Source organism: Coptis chinensis, chromosome 4 (assembly GCF_015680905.1).
Source record: "Coptis chinensis isolate HL-2020 chromosome 4, ASM1568090v1, whole genome shotgun sequence".
Taxonomy (NCBI): Eukaryota; Viridiplantae; Streptophyta; class Magnoliopsida; order Ranunculales; family Ranunculaceae; genus Coptis; species Coptis chinensis.
Window position 1 is genome coordinate 48,320,677 of NC_141459.1, and position 17,696 is coordinate 48,338,372.

The 17,696-nt window shown below is 37.8% G+C and overlaps 1 pseudogene; it reads right to left on the minus strand.

Moving 5' to 3' along the window:
- Positions 1–17,233: 17,233 nt before the first annotated feature.
- Positions 17,234–17,326, minus strand: LOC147503789 (small nucleolar RNA R71; annotated as a pseudogene).
- Positions 17,327–17,696: the final 370 nt, after the last annotated feature.

A 17,696-nucleotide genomic window follows, 5' to 3' on the forward strand; every position in this document is an offset into this window, starting at 1 on the left:
ATCGTAGGTAATAATCTTTGCATCTATCTATAAATATATTACATGAGTATCTATGATTGTGCTTGATGAAGTTTTCAAATCTAGGCTAGAGTACTTATTCTACAAATCCTGTGAGAATATAGCCTAAAGCCTTATATGAAGCGAAATATTTGAGAAATGACACAAGGGAGAAGTAAAATCCGGATAGAGAAATCACACGTCCCACTTGCTTGATCACTAAACCATATCCTAAGTGAGAATTTAGGCGCTCTTTGGATCGATATAGCGAGAAATTCAAACCTATGAATTATTTTCCGCTAGTCGCCACTCGAGCCCTTCATTAGCCCTTCCATAAACCACAATTCCTTTACCCCTGTAAAAACAAAATAAAAAAAAAAAAAAAAAAAAAAAAAAGAGAATAAATCAACCTACCCAATTTAGAATAAGTCTGAGAATAGAATGAGTGAAGAAAGAAGAAGAGAAAAAAACCTGTGTAAACAAAAAAAAATTGTTAGTTGCTTCAGAAAATAAAGAAAAGAAGTTTCCATCCAAAGAAAAGAAAAATAGAAATAAAATAAAAACTCCAAAAAAAAAAATAGAATAAAAGGGAGTCAAAAGCCAAAGAAAAGAAAAAGAAAAATATGGCTAAGGATGGAAACAAAGTATAGAAGCAAAAGAAAATAACAAGGTTTTCTCTAAGTTACATAATACGAAGACTCTATTATCTCAGACTTGTCCTTTTGAATATCCATTTCCTTCCTTCTTAAACCACCGCCTAATCCCCGTAACACCTAATAAAGACCTCTAGCTTTCAATTAGGAATAGGTTAGTGTGATAGTAAGTGGGCGGATGTGTTTGATCGACCCGGCTTCCTTGTTGTCATTGAGATTGTAAGGTAAAGTGTACCCTTGTATTAATCTTTGGAGTAGCTTAAACTTGAGTGGAAAAATCAGAGTGTTGTTTCTTGACTATTATTGTGAGAACCTACTTAAGGACGCTTATTCGAAGTTTTGAAACAAACCCGCTAAACATTTGATAGTACTACTCATTGTATATATGTTTATTGTAGATGATTGATTATTACATATATATTAACTTAGGGTTTTGATTTGGTTATTCTTGTGTAATTGCTAGAGAGAGATGTATAGATAGTTGAGCATGAATAAGGAAACAATAGTTTTATTTTTTCTTAGTCGTTGTAGTATAGATGAAGTTTGTGAGTACCTTCATCGGAAAACTCTCCACGAGGCTATAACTCGTCCACTAGGGAATTCCTAGTGGTTTAAGGCCTTGTTGCATATGGTCAATGCAATCGCACTCAAGTAAACGAGATTAGGTAGAACTCCATTTTTGGTCACTTATTCTAATTTCTCATCTTTGCTTGAGGACAAGCAAAATCTTTGTTTGGGGTGGTTTGATAAGAGCCCAAAACTGTAGTTTTAACCCCTTAATAATCATCTTGTTAGACCAATTATGTGAATAATAATAAAGAGTTAATACTGATTAAGTGTTTTTTATGCATTTCAGGCTTCAAAGTCCATTATGTGCAAGAAATGTGCCACTTTAGCGAGATAAAGGAGCAAAAGTCAGCAGAACTTCCGAATGCCATATCTTTGGACTCAGACCTCGGATTGAGGCCTACCTTATGTCAAAACGACCGGCTCGGAAAGATCTTTGCAATGGTCCAAGCCTTGACCCAATCAGAGGAGCAGAAGTGGACGAAAAGTCTGTGGAAGCCAACTGCAGCTGAAGAGGCCTTTTTGATTTCGAAGAATTGGGTTTTGGGCCTGATTCTCTAGCCCAAAACATGGCTCCAAGCCCATGCACGATTTTTGGATCTGAATGTATAAAAACAAAAGCTTAATTCTTTGTTAATGGTAGATTAAATAGTAGAGAATTAGGGTAGATAGCTTAGAATAGAAAGTAGCCATTAAAATAGCTTCTAGATCTAGATTTAATTGTTTTCTTTAATTAGTTTCAAATCCCTTATTAGATTAAACCTTTGGATCTTGTTCTTCAAATTAATTAGATCAATAAAGTAGTATTTCTTATCAATTTCGATTTTTGTCAAATCCAATTCTAGATCTAATTTCAATTCATGTCCTTATTTCAATTTAGTCATTAAATTAGATTTCATTATTGTTAAATTAAGTAAATTTCAATGCTTTATATTATGTTTAGTTTTAATCTAAATGGAAATGATTGCGGAATGATTCAAGGCTAAACCTCCATTAGAGGGGTTGTGAAGCCTTGATGAAAGCTTGAGTCCGATTATCGTAAAGTCGTAATTATTTTCTATTCCACTCTAGAAATGATTAGTTCACCATGAGAATGGGTTTAATTGTTCACATGCTAGTTATGATTGGTAGAAATGCCATGTATAATTAGGGATTAGGAATAACCAAATTTCGAAGCGATTCAATTCGGATTACTGACGATTCGTCGTTAGTGGATTAAGTTGAGTTAAGGTGGAATCAATCCCCTCTAACTCCTTATCATAGAATCAACGTAGCATTCCCATAATTATTTAGATAATCGACTAGTTGCATCTTGTGGGTAGTTGCATCGTAGTATAATTCCCTTCGTAAAACTCTCATAGACTTAAAAACGACTAGTTAGATTAGAAAACATCCATGCTAGAGCACTAGGAGTGGAACGAACTTATCTACTCCACTATATCTCATAGGATTGAGAGTAGAAATCTTTGATAACTCAAGCACGTAAAAGACTAGTTTTAGTTTACTTACGGATTGAATTCATCGTTCATGACGTAGGTAAACTACTCATTTTAGAGTTATCAGCCCACAAAATAGCTCGTAATTCCTGTACTCATTTTCTTTTTGCTTCTTTAAGCTTCCTTTTCAGATTGTCTAGGAGAGATTTGTTGGTTGCTTCAGCTTGTCCTTTCGCCTGTGGATGGTAAGGAGCCAGAAAATTATATTGAATTTTGAAGGAGTCACAAAATTGGCGAATTTCATCGGAATCAAATTGCTTTCCATTGTCAGATACAATTACTGCTGGTATTCCATATCGAAATATAATATCTTTCCAAATGAACTACTTGACTTTGGAGGATGGACTCTACACGAGTGGAAGTGCCTCAACGTTAACCCACTTTGTGAAATAATCAGTTGCTGCAAGGAGGAATCTAAAATTCCCTGGTGCTTTGGGCAAAGGTCCAACAATATATAGACCTCATTTACCAAATGGCCAAGAACTTAGAACTAGAAACAATGCATTGGCTGGTAGATGGTTTGAGTTGGCATGCATTTGACATTGTACACATGATTGTATAACTTAGCTTGTTTCTGCATTCCAGGCCACCAATAACCCTGAGTGAGTGCTATATGCGCCAAACTACGCCCTCCAATATGATTGCCACAAATGCCCTTATGCAACTTTTCTCGAATAAAGTGACCTTGTTCAGATGTAAGGCAACAGAGCAACGGAGATAAATTATGCTTCCTATATAACTGGACATGTCCGGCCAATGGAAGAATGGAAAACTTGAATGATGTCCGGAGTATATAATCAGCAAGTTTCTTGTCTTCAGGGAGAGTCTGGTGTTGCAGGTATTCTATGTAAGGAGCACGTCAATCATTCATACTTGGAATATGCTCTACATCTATTAGAGTGAATGTTGTTGGTCAGGATTGAGCATTTCATTATGGTATGGACTGGACATTTCACTGTCATTGTCACCCCCAGTTATTTCAACTTCCTCGCGCATCCTTTTTCTTGTTTGTAGTGCATAAAAGGCTTGTGCAGAGTAAAATACTTGTAGTGCTAAACATTCAGCAACATAAACTTTTCTGTGGTTAAGAGTGGTGAACTCAATGCTGGGTTGCTCCTGATATTCAACTTGTATTGTTCAGGGTTCCTTGCAATTTATTCCTGCTAAAAGATAAGTCAAAGCATCTACATGCCTCACATCATTTTTTGATTTCTTTGTGATAGATACAGATCTGAATCTTCTTGCCAAAGAATGAATAACATCTAGGTACGCGGCCATTCTTTCATCCTTAGCTCGATATATACGTCCAAATTGGTTGGTGATTCATTTGGAGTCTGTGAAAATGGCAAAATCAGTTGCCCCTAAATCAATAGTTGTCTTCATTCCGAAAATTGTTGCTTCATACTCCGCTTCATTGTTAGACACTTTAAATCCCAGCCTAACAGATTTTTCAATCTGTAATCCATCAGGATAGATAAGTACACATCCAATGCCTGATCTAGATTGATTCTGAGAACCGTCAGTGTAGATTTTCCAGGAAATTTGCTACGAGAGATGAGGTCTACAGCTTTGTCTGCCTGGTCCGGAATGATACCAAAAGAAACATCATCAACTAGAAAGTCTGCGATTAAGGATGCCAGAGCGAGTCCTTTTTCTGCATGATGTGGTTCATATATGATCTCATACGTACTGAGATAAGACTGCCAGAAGGCAAGTCTGCTTATGTCATGAACACTAGCCAAATCGAGCTTTTTGAAGAGGGTACTCTGTATGAACCCGGATGGTCCCGATAGGGTTATATACTAAAAACATTACTTTTGTATTAACTCTAATTCTTCATTTTTTGAATGAGAATCATATGGGCAAATGTTATGCATATTATATATGTTATTAGTTATATGCATGTGTCTAATACTTTATGTTGTAGATGATATGGTGTGAACACACAGAAGATCATATCATCAGTACCTTATAAAGTATAAGTAATCGTTCACAATCTAGATGGATTTGGACAAACCATTGGTACAGTTGTAGTATAATCTGGTATTAGTCTATCTGGACTATAGGATTACACTAGTACACTTTGTGTGTATTGAACAAGACCAAGTGAGGTTGTTTCTCTTTATACTGACTATATAAGAGAACAAACGCCTCTGTTATTATGGATGTTTGTCCTCTTAATCCGGATATAATAACGGGCACTTACGTGCATTGTACATTGTTTTAAATCATCAATGAGTGAGATTCATTTGTGAATCAACAAACTCGATGGATTGGATAATGACATTGTATGTAAGGTGTCAACATTAATTATAAAAGGAACTGTGACCCGCAGGAAGTCGGGTTGATGATGTCCCCTTGAGGAGCTCAAAAAGATTGTCATGTAAACCCTGCAGGTGGATTTATTCTGACATGACAATAAGGTTGAGTGGTACTACTCAAGGGCATAAGAAGTTGATTAATGTAGTTGTTAGTAACTTGACTTAATCAATGGACATTCGATATCTTAAACACGGGGAGATCAACGAGCATATAATATATAGCCCATAAATGCTGACACGTAATTCGGGATTAGGGCGGTAGTGCAACAATGGCCTTTAGTGGAATAAGTCATTTGTTGATGGACTTAGGCCGTGTGTTCTGGGCGAACATGGGAAGCCCAAGCCCGTCAAGAGGCCCAACCCTAATTTCTCCTCATAGTCCCTGTTGTAACCTATAAATAGAATACTCTTTCTCTTGGCTGAATTCACTATTCACCTGGATTAGAAAAAGAGGCAAGGAAAGATAGATCTAAAATTGGATCTAGCTTTGTGAAAGAAAGGGGTTGGTAAATCGTTGTCCACACAACGTCCAATCTATTCTAAAGGAATACAATAGAAGATCAAGAGGTTGATTTTGGATTTCATAAAGCTTGGATTCTCAGAGATTACATCTAAGCCGATTCTCAAAGGTATGTTTTCTATCCAAAACCGTGAACCCCATTAATTCTGCTGCGCGTGGGTTTTCGCGGTTTGTAGAAATTTGCATTCTAAAATAACAGTTCCTTCAGGTCCTACCCTGAAAATAAGGTTTCAGTCGTCTAGCAGCATGTACTAAAGCTAATGCTATTTTCTTAATATTACTATATCGAGATTCCGGACCTGTTAAAGTCTTACTTATAAAGAAAATTGGCTTCTCTTCTGGAACTTCAATGAAAAGCACTGCGCTTACTGCAATATCAGTTGTGGCAAGATATATACTCCTAAGGACTCACCAATACTGGCGGTGAGGAAAGATAATCTTTGAGGCTATCAAAAGCTCTTTGGCACTCAGAAGTCCAAGTGGAGTTTGATTTAATTGTATTGAAAAATGGACAACACTTATCTCATAGTTACTAATGTAATTTGAAAATGGATAATGCTGGAAACCCATCACTGCTAAGTTTCTAATTTGCTCATTGTGAGTATTTTTTTCCTCTGATTGCTCTTGCTACAATATTTTCTACAGTCCTTCGTTCAAGTCCAACATTATATTCTTCTTGAAAGTTGTGGCGAAGTGAATGGTCACGCCGATCATAGCTGTCAACATATGGGGGTGGAGTCAGAACTCGATGTCAATGACCGCGTGGATCAAAATTTATCCATTCAGAATGACAAGATGGAGAAATTTTAGGAGTCTGGACTCCATGTCCAGAACCTGTCCTTCTGATTGAATGATAAGATTCCAAGCCTAGTCTATCCCATACATTGGATCGTGTTGGAGGAACTGGCTCTCGCCTATCATTAGTAGCATTGCACTTCTTGGTGCTGATGAATGTTGTTCATAACCATATGGAGAGGGAATCCTAGACTTTTTCCCCCTAGCATTCCGGAGTTATTCATTCTCTTCAGTCAACCTCAGTATCTCTGCTTGGAGTTCATCTTGATTGTGTTAAACTTGTCATGGATGTCGTGAAGATTCTAGAACATCCTGGACAACATTTTGTGGGATATTATTAACACGTGTTGCATTAACAAGAGTCATTTTGCGCTGAGTAGATCGTTGGGGGACTACAGGATGTTGTTGGCCATTTTGACCATTGCTTTGTGCTCTGGCCATTGGTGTGGATTTGAAAAACACAAATGGCGCCAAATGTTTAGACTAGAAATTCTCAAACACAATTAATAATGGATGGATTGATGGAGAAGATGAGACTAAAACCTACGTACCCAAATCCGGAAATAGGGATTAAATCTCAGCAATATTGCTTGCATAGTTCTGAAAGTGAGAGCAGACTCTCTTATTAGAAAAGTCCGGATTCTACTCTAACCCCCCAAACCTCTAAAGATTTGGTTCATCTTTATCTCCTGAATGAGATATTTTTTCCTACTTATCTGTCTTCTGTTGACCAGAATGTGCATGTTTAATTAAATTTGAGCCAAATGCACCTGTAAACATTTGGATATGGACCAAGTCCAGAATCATATTAGGTTGAATCCAGAATGTTGGGCCAGAGTCTGAAAAGGTGTTGGGTCAGAGTTCGGAAAGGTGTTGGGCTGGAGTCAAAGTCTGGGAACACACCGAAAGTGAGGCCCAAACAGTTCTCCATCCTACAACCAATTTAAATAAGACAAGAATAAAATACACATATGCAACATATACACTAGGATTCTCTTTGGCTTTGAAAATAATCGACTATATATTGTGTGTGTTCTTGTTACATGGGCGTCTTTCCTGTATTCACTTAAGAAGTCAAGGGACAAAGGGAAAAGTTAAAAACATATATATCTTACTCCTTATAGAAAAAGAGGTTGTACTAAGTTAAGGTGTAAACAATCACACCACATAAACAAGTTGACCAAAGGACATTTCACAAGGTTAATATAAGGAATGATTAGCACATGAAACTTTTTAAGGAAGTTTCAATTCGTGAGGAGAACTTCTTAGCTATATAGGATATCCCCTTTTGCTTTATCACTTGTGTAGTTATGTCATATACCATTGAACAAGAAAAGCAAATGTTTTAGAACCTGTAGTCTATATGGGAGTCTGCTAATAAACTAGTACATTACATTAAAATCATATTGTTCCAACAATACAAAATGAAATCACACTCACAATCCTCCTCCAAAATTGTGTACACTTTATATCTCTACTAATTCATCGCAACATTCATTCAACTGATAAAAAAATTAAAAACGTATTTGATAAGAGCCCAAAACTGTAGTTTTAACCCTGTAACAGTCATACTTTTAGACCAATTATGTGAGTAATAATTAAGAGTTACTACTGATCACGTGTTTTTATGCGTTTCAGGCTTCAAAGTCAATTATGTGCAGAAATGTGCCACTTTGATGAGATAAAGGAGCAATGGTTGGTTGCTAAGGAGTTCTGTGATTAAAGGCCAAGATTCAAGAAGACAAAGCCTTTCTAAAGCCCGGTCAAAGCTGAAAGTCAAAGTCAACGCGGGCAGAAACAGTACACAAAGTCAGTAGAACTTCCGAAGGCCGTATCTTTGGACTCAGACCTCGGAATTGGGTCTACCATATGTCAAAACGACCGGCTCGGAAAGAGCTTTCCAATGGTCCAAGCCTTGGCCCAATCAAAGAAGCAAAAGTGGACAAAAAGTCTACCGAAGCCAACTACAGCTGAATAGGCCTTTTTGGACTGAAAGAATTTGGTTTTGGGCCTGATTCTCTGGCCTAAAACATGGCTCCAAGCCCATGCACGATTTTTGGATCTGAAACATATAAAAACAAAAGCTTATCTCTTTGTTAATGGTAGCTAGTTAGACCTAAAACTATAGATAATTCTAGATCTAGTTTTCATTAAATAAAATTAAGTTTAGTTCATTTCAATTCTTGTTTTAGATTAATCTTTAGAATCATTGTTCTTCATTAGTTTGATAAATAAAATAGCTAGTTTGTCAATTTTGATTTTGTCATTTCAATTTATAGATCTAATTTTAATTCTTGTTGAGTATCATTTCTGAGTTGTTAAATTAGATTGAAGTATTGTTAGTTAAATTAGCCAAGTTAGAATTTTAGTATGATGTTTAGTTATAATTCAATGAGAAATAATGGTTTGATGAATCAAGGCTAAACCTCCATTAGAGGGGTTGATGAAGCCTTGATGAAAACTTAGTTGTATAGTGTAGAGTCGTTGTAGAGTCTATTCTATTCTAGAAGGTCGTGTTTCGCCATGAGAATGGGTGGACGACCTCACATGCTAGTTATAATTGGTAGAAATGCCATGCTAATTAGGGATTAGAACGAGCAATTCTTACCGTAAGAACGTAAGAATTGGATTACAACAGTCTATGCTAGGTGATTAAGTTGGATTCGAGGTGGATTCACTTCCCCTCTAATTCTTTATCTAGATTCACATTTCAGTATTCCGTAGCATTCCGTTATTCGTAACTTGTCAATTAAATCCCACTCGTAGTATAGAATTCCCCTCGTAAATCTCTCACTAGACATAAGACCGATTAGTTAACTACGAAATCATTCCATGCTAAAGAACTAGGAGTGGAACGAATTTGTTACTCCACTCTATTTCGATAGAATTGAGAGTAGAAAACTTGATAACAATTAGTAAAATAAGTTTTAGTTTACTTACGTTTTGAGTTTCATCGTTCATTTCGTAGGTAAACTTTATCTTTTTATGTTTATCAAATGGCCCCGCTGCCATCTTAGTTACCTTTAGCATTATTTTCTTACTATAATTAGTCATTTTTAAGTCCCATTAAACCCACCCACCCTTGTTCGATTCTAACTGTGGTTGTCTTTTTCAGCATTAAACTTCCTCGAAAAAAAATTGCACGGAGCGCTTTGCGCTAAAGTTCTTGGAAGCCGAAGCGCGACCGCTCAAAACACCGTAACTTCGAAGTTTACTTGCCATTCACCTGCGCCCAAAGTGGCGCACTGCTTCTAAGCTGAATTTTGCCGGATTTCCACGGGTTTGTTTGAACCGATTTTTTAAGTTTTTGATTGTTCTAACTTGTTATATACACGAACACGTGTAAACAAGACGCTATTCATAAGCGAAGCAAAGGGCCTTGCAATCAGGTATTCCTTTCTTCCATACCTCGCATCTCGGTTAGAAGTTTATACTAATATATCAAGATTGTTTGGAGTGTTGTCGTGTTTAGACTTAGACTTGCATGAGATTAAGGTGCGGTGGGAGAAAAACACCGAGCGTAATTAACCGTCAACGCGTCAACAAACAAGTCTATCGAGTATACCAATCACTACACCTCTAGCTACTATCCCACCCACCCACACCGACATAATGGCTGAAGAAAGAGAGACTCCTCTCCGACTTTTACAAAGCCTTGGCGATAGCCCTAAATCTTGCATCGTTCTAGCGGACCGATTGGGGATTTTTGAATCCCTCAAACATATTTAATTAATTTGTTTTTTAGACCATGAAAAACCTTATCAGCATCGCGTAGGATTGAACAAGTCCTTACAACATTCCATCATCCTACGGTTGGTGCGGAACAAATTAAACGAGGGTATTTCCCTTCACCTTAGCCGATAAAGGCGTCTGGAGGTTAAGCGCCCAAAGCGCTAACTTTGTGGACTCGTGGGCTAAACTTGTTCATTTATTTTATGAAACATTTTACCCACTCCTAAAGACGGATGAGATGCTTTCCAAGATTCATTTTTTTCGATAGAATCCTCATGAATCATTTTCTGAGGCTTGGAATCATTTCACCGATCTGCTTATAGAGTGTCCACACCATAACCTAGCAAAAGACACGTTAGTTCGTGCCTTTTTCAAAGGACTTCTACATCACCATAAAGAAGTCCTTGACATAATGAATGGGGGTAGTTTCCTAAGTAAAGGAGCCTCGGAGGCTTACAAATTTTTAGAAGATCAAACTAAATGCAATAAATTGGGGTAGTGATGATATATCCCCTCTGCTAGTTCTTCTTCAACAGTTAAGGCCGCAGGTATGTTTGAGATGAAACCCGATCTAAAACTTAAAAATTTAATCGAATCTCTAACTAAAAAAGTTGAGGCTATTTCTGTTCAACAAAAGCCTATCCCCATCATGAATGTAAACTCCAACCCATGTAATTTCTATTTGAGTCCTGAGCACCCTGACTCCTATTGTCCTCTCGCCTATGAACAACAACAATCAGAGCAAGATAATGCTTGCTCCATTAATAGCTATCCTATTCTTAATGCCCCATGGAGACAAAATCCCAACTTCAGTTGGCGAAACAATCAACAAGTTACATCTCCAGGGTTTAATAACCAAAATGTTAGGCAAGCATACAATTATAACCAAGCTCCACCTAGGCAAGGACAAGGACAAGGTCGGGAATTATAATAATTATAACAACCAAAGCTTAAACCACGACAAGGTAAAACACAAGGTCAGGGTAATTATAATAGTTATAATACCAATAGAGGTATCGTTCCGGTTAACAATAGTAACTATCACAACCCACCCATAAATAATCAAAGTGAGATAGTTCTAGTCGCACTTTTGTGACTACTACACCTACACAACCGGATCAGATCGACCTTTATACTGAGTTACCCAACAACTTTTCCAAACAATGACTCAATCAAACCAACAGATCTTACAATCCATAAATCAAGGCATACAACAGTTAGCCCAAGAGAAAGCTCCAACCAAAAGGCGTGTTTCCGTGGATGCGATACCAAACCAAAAAAACAAAAAACACGGCCTTTTGAGGTAAACGATAATACTAGTATGGAAACTACAATCGTAGGTGACCTAAATGCCATCACCACTCTCCGTTCTAGAAGAGTGGTTGATAACAAAGTAACTATGCCTATAGTTACCCCATCAGTACTCCCTACACCGGATATCGAACTAGATACCGAAATAGAAACCGAAGAGCCTACCACGTAGAGGTACCCGGTTAAACCACAACCTAAGAAATAGAAAGCCAAGGTTACACATCAAGTCGAGCCATACGCTAAATATAGAGCGAAACCACCGTTCCCTCAGAAATTAGCCATGCTAACCAGGGATACAAACTTTGAGGAGATTAGGAACGTTTTCAAAAATCTAACGATAAACCTTCCTTTTCTCGAAGCTATTAAAAGCTACCTAACCACGCTAAGTTTCTTAAGGAGTTGTGCACTACTAGGCATAAGACCAACATACCTAAAGGCGCCTTTCTAACCTGAGCGGTTCCCAACTTTATCCGAAAATAATGGAATTGTTAAGTACAAGGACCACTGGTCGCCCTCTTGTAAAAATGCACCTTAGGAGATTCCCACACACGACGGCTTTATTAGACACGGGGGCAGTGTTAACTTACTCCCGTATTATTTGTATAAACAAATAGGTCTACAGGAACTGCAACCTACAAAAATAACGTTGCAGTTAGCGGACAGGTCAATTAAGTATCCTAAGGTTGTAGTGGAAAATGTGATTGTTAAGGTTCAGAATTTCTACTATCCTGCTGATTTTGTTATCCTTGATACAGAAGTCGCTAACGACTCTGTACCGATCATCTTAGGGCGTCCCTTCTTGGCAACTGTCAACGCACTTATAAATTGCCGCGATGGTAAGATGTCCTTATCTTTTGGCCATCTTTCTATTGAGGTAAATGTTTTTAAAATGATGAAACATTTACCAGAATCGTCTATAGATGGGGAGGTTAACATGATCGAGAGCTTAGCTCAAGATTATTTTAACAACACTTTTCCCGAAAACAATATGTACAAATTCCTTTCTTTTGGAACTTATGATTTTGTAAATGACTCCTACTTAGAGGAAGTCAACACCATCCTTGAGTCCACACCAATTGTAAACCCGCCTGTTGCTCCATATACTGAGTATGAAGACTTGCTACCTAAGCAAGTATTCATTATGCAAAATGGGGACCCTGATGAAACATCTATAGACATTCCTTCCACCCCAGTGCTTAAACCTCTTCCCCCGGAGTTAAAATATATTCAACTTGATCCGGATGGTAGTCATCCGGTAATTATATCTTCTCAGTTAACTAAGAATGAAGAGACACGTTTAATCAGGGTGATTAGGGAACATCGGTCTGCGATTGGTTGGTCCCTAGCCGACATTAAGGGAATTGAGCCTAATGTTTGCACTCATCGCATCCATTTGGAGGATAACGAAGACTTTCGCGAACATCGGCGTCATTTGAACCCCGCCATGAAAGAGGTGGTTAGGGAAGAAGTCTTACGATTACTCGATGTGGGTATCATATACCCAATCTCTGATATCGAATGGGTAAGCCCCATTCATGTAGTTCCTAAGAAATCAGGAGTTACCATGGTACGTAACGGAAAGGGTGACTATGTTGTCACACAAGGTCCTATGAAATGGAGAATCTGTATTGATTACAGACGTTTAAATGCTATGACACGAAAGGATCACTTTCCTTTATCTTTTATAGATCAAATACTCGAATGCCTAGCTGGTCATGCTTTTTATTATTTTCTGAATGGCTACCCAGGCTATTTTCAGATTATTATTGATATTGATGACCAAGAAAAGACTACCTTCATATGTCCATTTGGAACGTATGCCTATAAACGAATGCCTTTTGGCCTTTGTAATGCTCCCGGTACCTTCGGTGATGTATGCTTCATATATTTAGTGACATGGTAGAGCTTTATGGAAGTTTTCATGGATGATTTTTCTATCTATGGAGACTCCTTCACATGATTGTTTGTCTAAACTTTGTCTAAGGTTTTGACATGGTGTGAAGAAAAGAGCCTCGTTTTAAAGCTGGGAAAAGTGTCATTTCATGGTGAAAAGGGCATAGTACTAGGTCACATTGTATTTAGTGATGGCATCGAAGTGGATAAGGCCAAACTAGATAAGATAGCGACTCTACCTAAACCACGGGTTGTCCGTGATATTAGAGCCTTTCTAGGCCATGCAGGTTTTATAGGCGTTTTATTAAAGATTTTCGAAAATAGCTAGGCATTTAACTAATCTGCTTTTGAAGGATGCAATCTTTGATGTTAATTTTAACCGTAGCGGGCTTTTGAAACTTTAAAAAGCCCTAACCTCTGCACCAATTATCTGACCTCGATTGGTCTAAACCTTTTAAACTCATGTGTGATGCTAGTGATTATGCGGTTGGTCTTCGTCTTGGGGACGAAACTAGATAATAAGTCCATCTGTTATTTATTATGCTAGTAAAACCTTAAACGATGCTCAACGGAATTATACAACTACTGAAAAAGAATTTTTAGCTGTCATTTATGCTTTAGATAAGTTTCGTCCTTATTTGGTTGGTTCTAAAACTTTAGTTTACACGGACCATGCAGCCCTTAGGTACCTTCTTGCAAAGAAGGATGCTAGGCAGAGATTAATCCGATGGATTCTTCTCCTACAAGAGTTTTCATTAGAAATAAAGGACAAAAAAGGTGTCGAAAACGTAGTTGCCGACCACTTATCTAGACTTACAAACGGCGATAATAGTGATTACGAGTCCATACTGGGACTCTTTTCCCGATGAGCATCGTATGCTATTTTTTCAGCACCATGGTATCCGACATTGTAAATTATTTAGCGGCTGATGTTATGCCTTATAATTGGTCAAGAAATGAAAGTAAGAAGTTCTTGGCGAGTTAAGTTATACTTTGGGATGAGCCCTACCTTTTTTAAGTATTGTGCGGATCAGATTATTCGTCGTTGCATTCCCCAGTGGGAATATAATGAAGTTCTATCGTTCTGCCATGACAAAGAGTGTGGTGGCCATTTTAGTGGAATGAAAACAGCCGCTAAAGTTTTTCAATGTGGATTTTATTGGCCTACCCTTTTTAAGGATGCCCAAGTGCATTGCAAGATGTGTATTCGTTGCCAACAACTTGGGCGAATCACGAAACGTAATATGATGTCATTAAATCCAATCTTGATAGTAGAAATTTTTGATGTTTGGGGCATTGATTTCATGGGTCCCTTCCCTGTTTCCCACGGTTTCAATTATATTCTAGTTGTCGTGGACTACGTGTCTAAATGGATAGAGGCCATGGCTTGTGATAAGAGCCCAAAATTGTAGTTTTAACCCTGTAACAGTCATACTTTTAGACCAATTATGTGAGTAATAATTAAGAGTTAATACTGATCACGTGTTTTTATGCATTTCAGGCTTCAAAGTCCATTATGTGCAGAAATGTGCCACTTTAGTGAGATAAAGGAGCAAAGGTTGGTTGCTAAAGAGTTCTGTGATTAAAGGCCAAGATTGAAGAAGACAAAGTCTTTCTAACGCCCGATCAAAAGCTGAAAAGTCGACGCCGGGCGTAAACAAAGACACAAAGTCGTGAGAACTTCGAAGGCGTATCTTTGGACTCAGACCTCGGAATTGGGCCTACCTTATGTCAAAACGACCGGCTCGGAAAGAGCTTTCCAATGGTCTAAGCCTTGACCCAATAAGAGGAGCAAAAGTGGACAAAAAGTCTATTGAAGTCAACTGCAACTGAAGAGGCCTTTTTGGACTGAAAGAATTGGGTTTTGGGCCTGAGAATCTGGCCCAAAACATGGCTCCAAGCCCATGCACGATTTTTGGATCTGAAAGTATAAAAACAAGAGCTTGAATCTTTGTTAATGGTAGATAGTTAAGTTAGAAAATAAGTTAGGTTAGGAAGCTAATGTTAATGGAGTTTAGGGTTAGAAAACGATAGATCTAGATCTAGTTTTGAGTTTTATCCCATTAATTAATTAGTTTTCATACCTTGTTTTAATATAGATTATTGAATCATTGTTACTTTTCATTAGATTAATAAAGTTAGTTGTTTTTGATAATCTAGCTTCATTTTTCATTAAACATCTATTGCAATTCATTGATGTCATTATTAGTTTAATTAAATTATTGCATGATTAGTTTCCATTGAGTTTAAATAAGCAAAGTTCAAATCTTGATATCATGTCTTGTTTGAATTCCATTGAGAATGATAGCGTAATGATTCTCGGCTAAACCTCCATTTGAGGGGGTTGAGAAGCCTTGATGAAAGCTTGATTCCGATTATCGTAGAGTCGTCGTAATTTCCTTTCCACTCTAGAAATGATTAGTTCACCATAAGAATGGGTGTAATCGTTCACATGCTACTTATGAATTGGTAGAAATGCCATGTGTAATTAGGGATTAGGAGTAACCATATTGTTCTGCGAAGCAGTTCAATTCGGATTCTGACGATTAGATGGATTAGTAGGATTAAGTCGAAGTTAAGGTGGAATCAATCCCCTACAACTCCTTATCATAGAATCAACGTAGCATTCCCATAGTTGTTCTAATAGTTGACTAGTTGCATCTTGTGGGTAGTTGCATCGTAGTCTAGTTGCCATTTCGTAAATCTCTCATTAGACTTTTTAGTTAAGATTACTTATATGTAGAGAACACAAAGATCGCGGAAGGACTAGGAGTGGAGCGAATCATCTACTCCACTATATCTCATAGGATTGAGAGTAGAATCTTTGATAAAATATAGGCACATAAGATAGTTTTAGTTTACTTACGTTTTGAGTTTTATCGTTCATTTTAAATTAGGTAAACTATCAATTTTATGTTTTATCAATCAAAATGGCCACCGCCATCTTAGTTTCACTTTCTCATTGTTTTCGTAGTATAACAACTCTTCTTAAAATCCCATTTCACCCACCCACCCTTGTTCAATTATAACTGTGGTTGTCTTTTTCAGCTTTAAACATCCTCAGAAATTTTTTTTTTTTGCGCGGGCGTGACTTCGCACCCAAAAGGCGCACCTAGCGCCAAGCTCTTTGGAAGTTTGGCGAGCGACCTTCAAACACTTTGTAACTTGAACTTACATTGGTAGCGACCGTGCCCAAAGTGAGCGACTTCGCGCCGAGGAATTTTTGCCGGATTTCCACGGTTTTGATTCGAACTTTGATTTTTCAAGTTTTTCGGTGTTCTAACTTGTTATATACACGAACACGCGTAAACAAGACGCTATTTATAAGCGAAGCAAGGGCGAAGGTATTCCTTTCTTCCACACCTTGCATCTCTCCGTTAGAGGTTTATACTAGTATATCAGATTTGTTTGGAGTGTTGATGTGTTTAGCTAAGTTTGGTCTTAGCCTTGTATGAGATTAAGGTGGTCGAACAAAACACCGAGCGTAATTACACAACAACGTCAACAAACAAGTCTATCTAGTATACCACCGACTACACCTCTAGCTACTATTTCACACAATAACCCGATATAATGCCGAAGGCGAAGAGACTCCTCTCTCGACTTCTACAAAGCCTTGGCGATAGCCCTAAATCTTGCATCGTTCTAGCGGACCGATTGGGGATTTCGAATCCCCAAATATTTTAATTTGTTACCCGTTTTTAATGGGTTAGACCATGAAAAACCTTATCGACACATCGTAAGATTGAACAAGTCCTAACAACATTCCACCATCCTATGGTTGGTGCGGAACAAATTAAACTCGGGGTATTCCCTTTCACCTTAGCCCGATAAAGGCGTCTTGGTTAACTACCCAAGCGCCTAATTACGTGGACTCGTGGGATAAACTTGTTCATTTGTTTATGGAACATTTTTACCCACCCCTAAAGACGGATGAGATGCTTTCCAAGATTCATTTCTTTTCGACAAAATCCTCATGAATCATTTTGAGGCTTGGAATCGTTTCACCGATCTCCTTATAGAGTGTCCACATCATAACTTAGCTTAAAGACACGTTAGTTCGTGCCTTTTCAAAGGACTTCTACACCACCATTAAGAAGTCCTAGACATAATGAATGGGGGTAGTTTCTTAAGCAAAGGAGCCCGGAGGCTTATAAATTTTAGAGGATCAAACTAAGCGAAATAACAACTGGGGGTAGTGACGATATCCACGCTCCTCCACTAGTTCTTCAAATACTGATTAAGGCCGGTATGTTTGAAATTAAACACGATCCCGAAGCTTAAAACTCTAATCGAATCACTCACTAAAAAGGTAGATGCCATTTCGTTCAACAAAAGCCTATCCCCGTCATGAATGTAAATTCAAATCCATGTAGTTTTACATTTGGAGCCCCGAAAGCATCCCGACTTC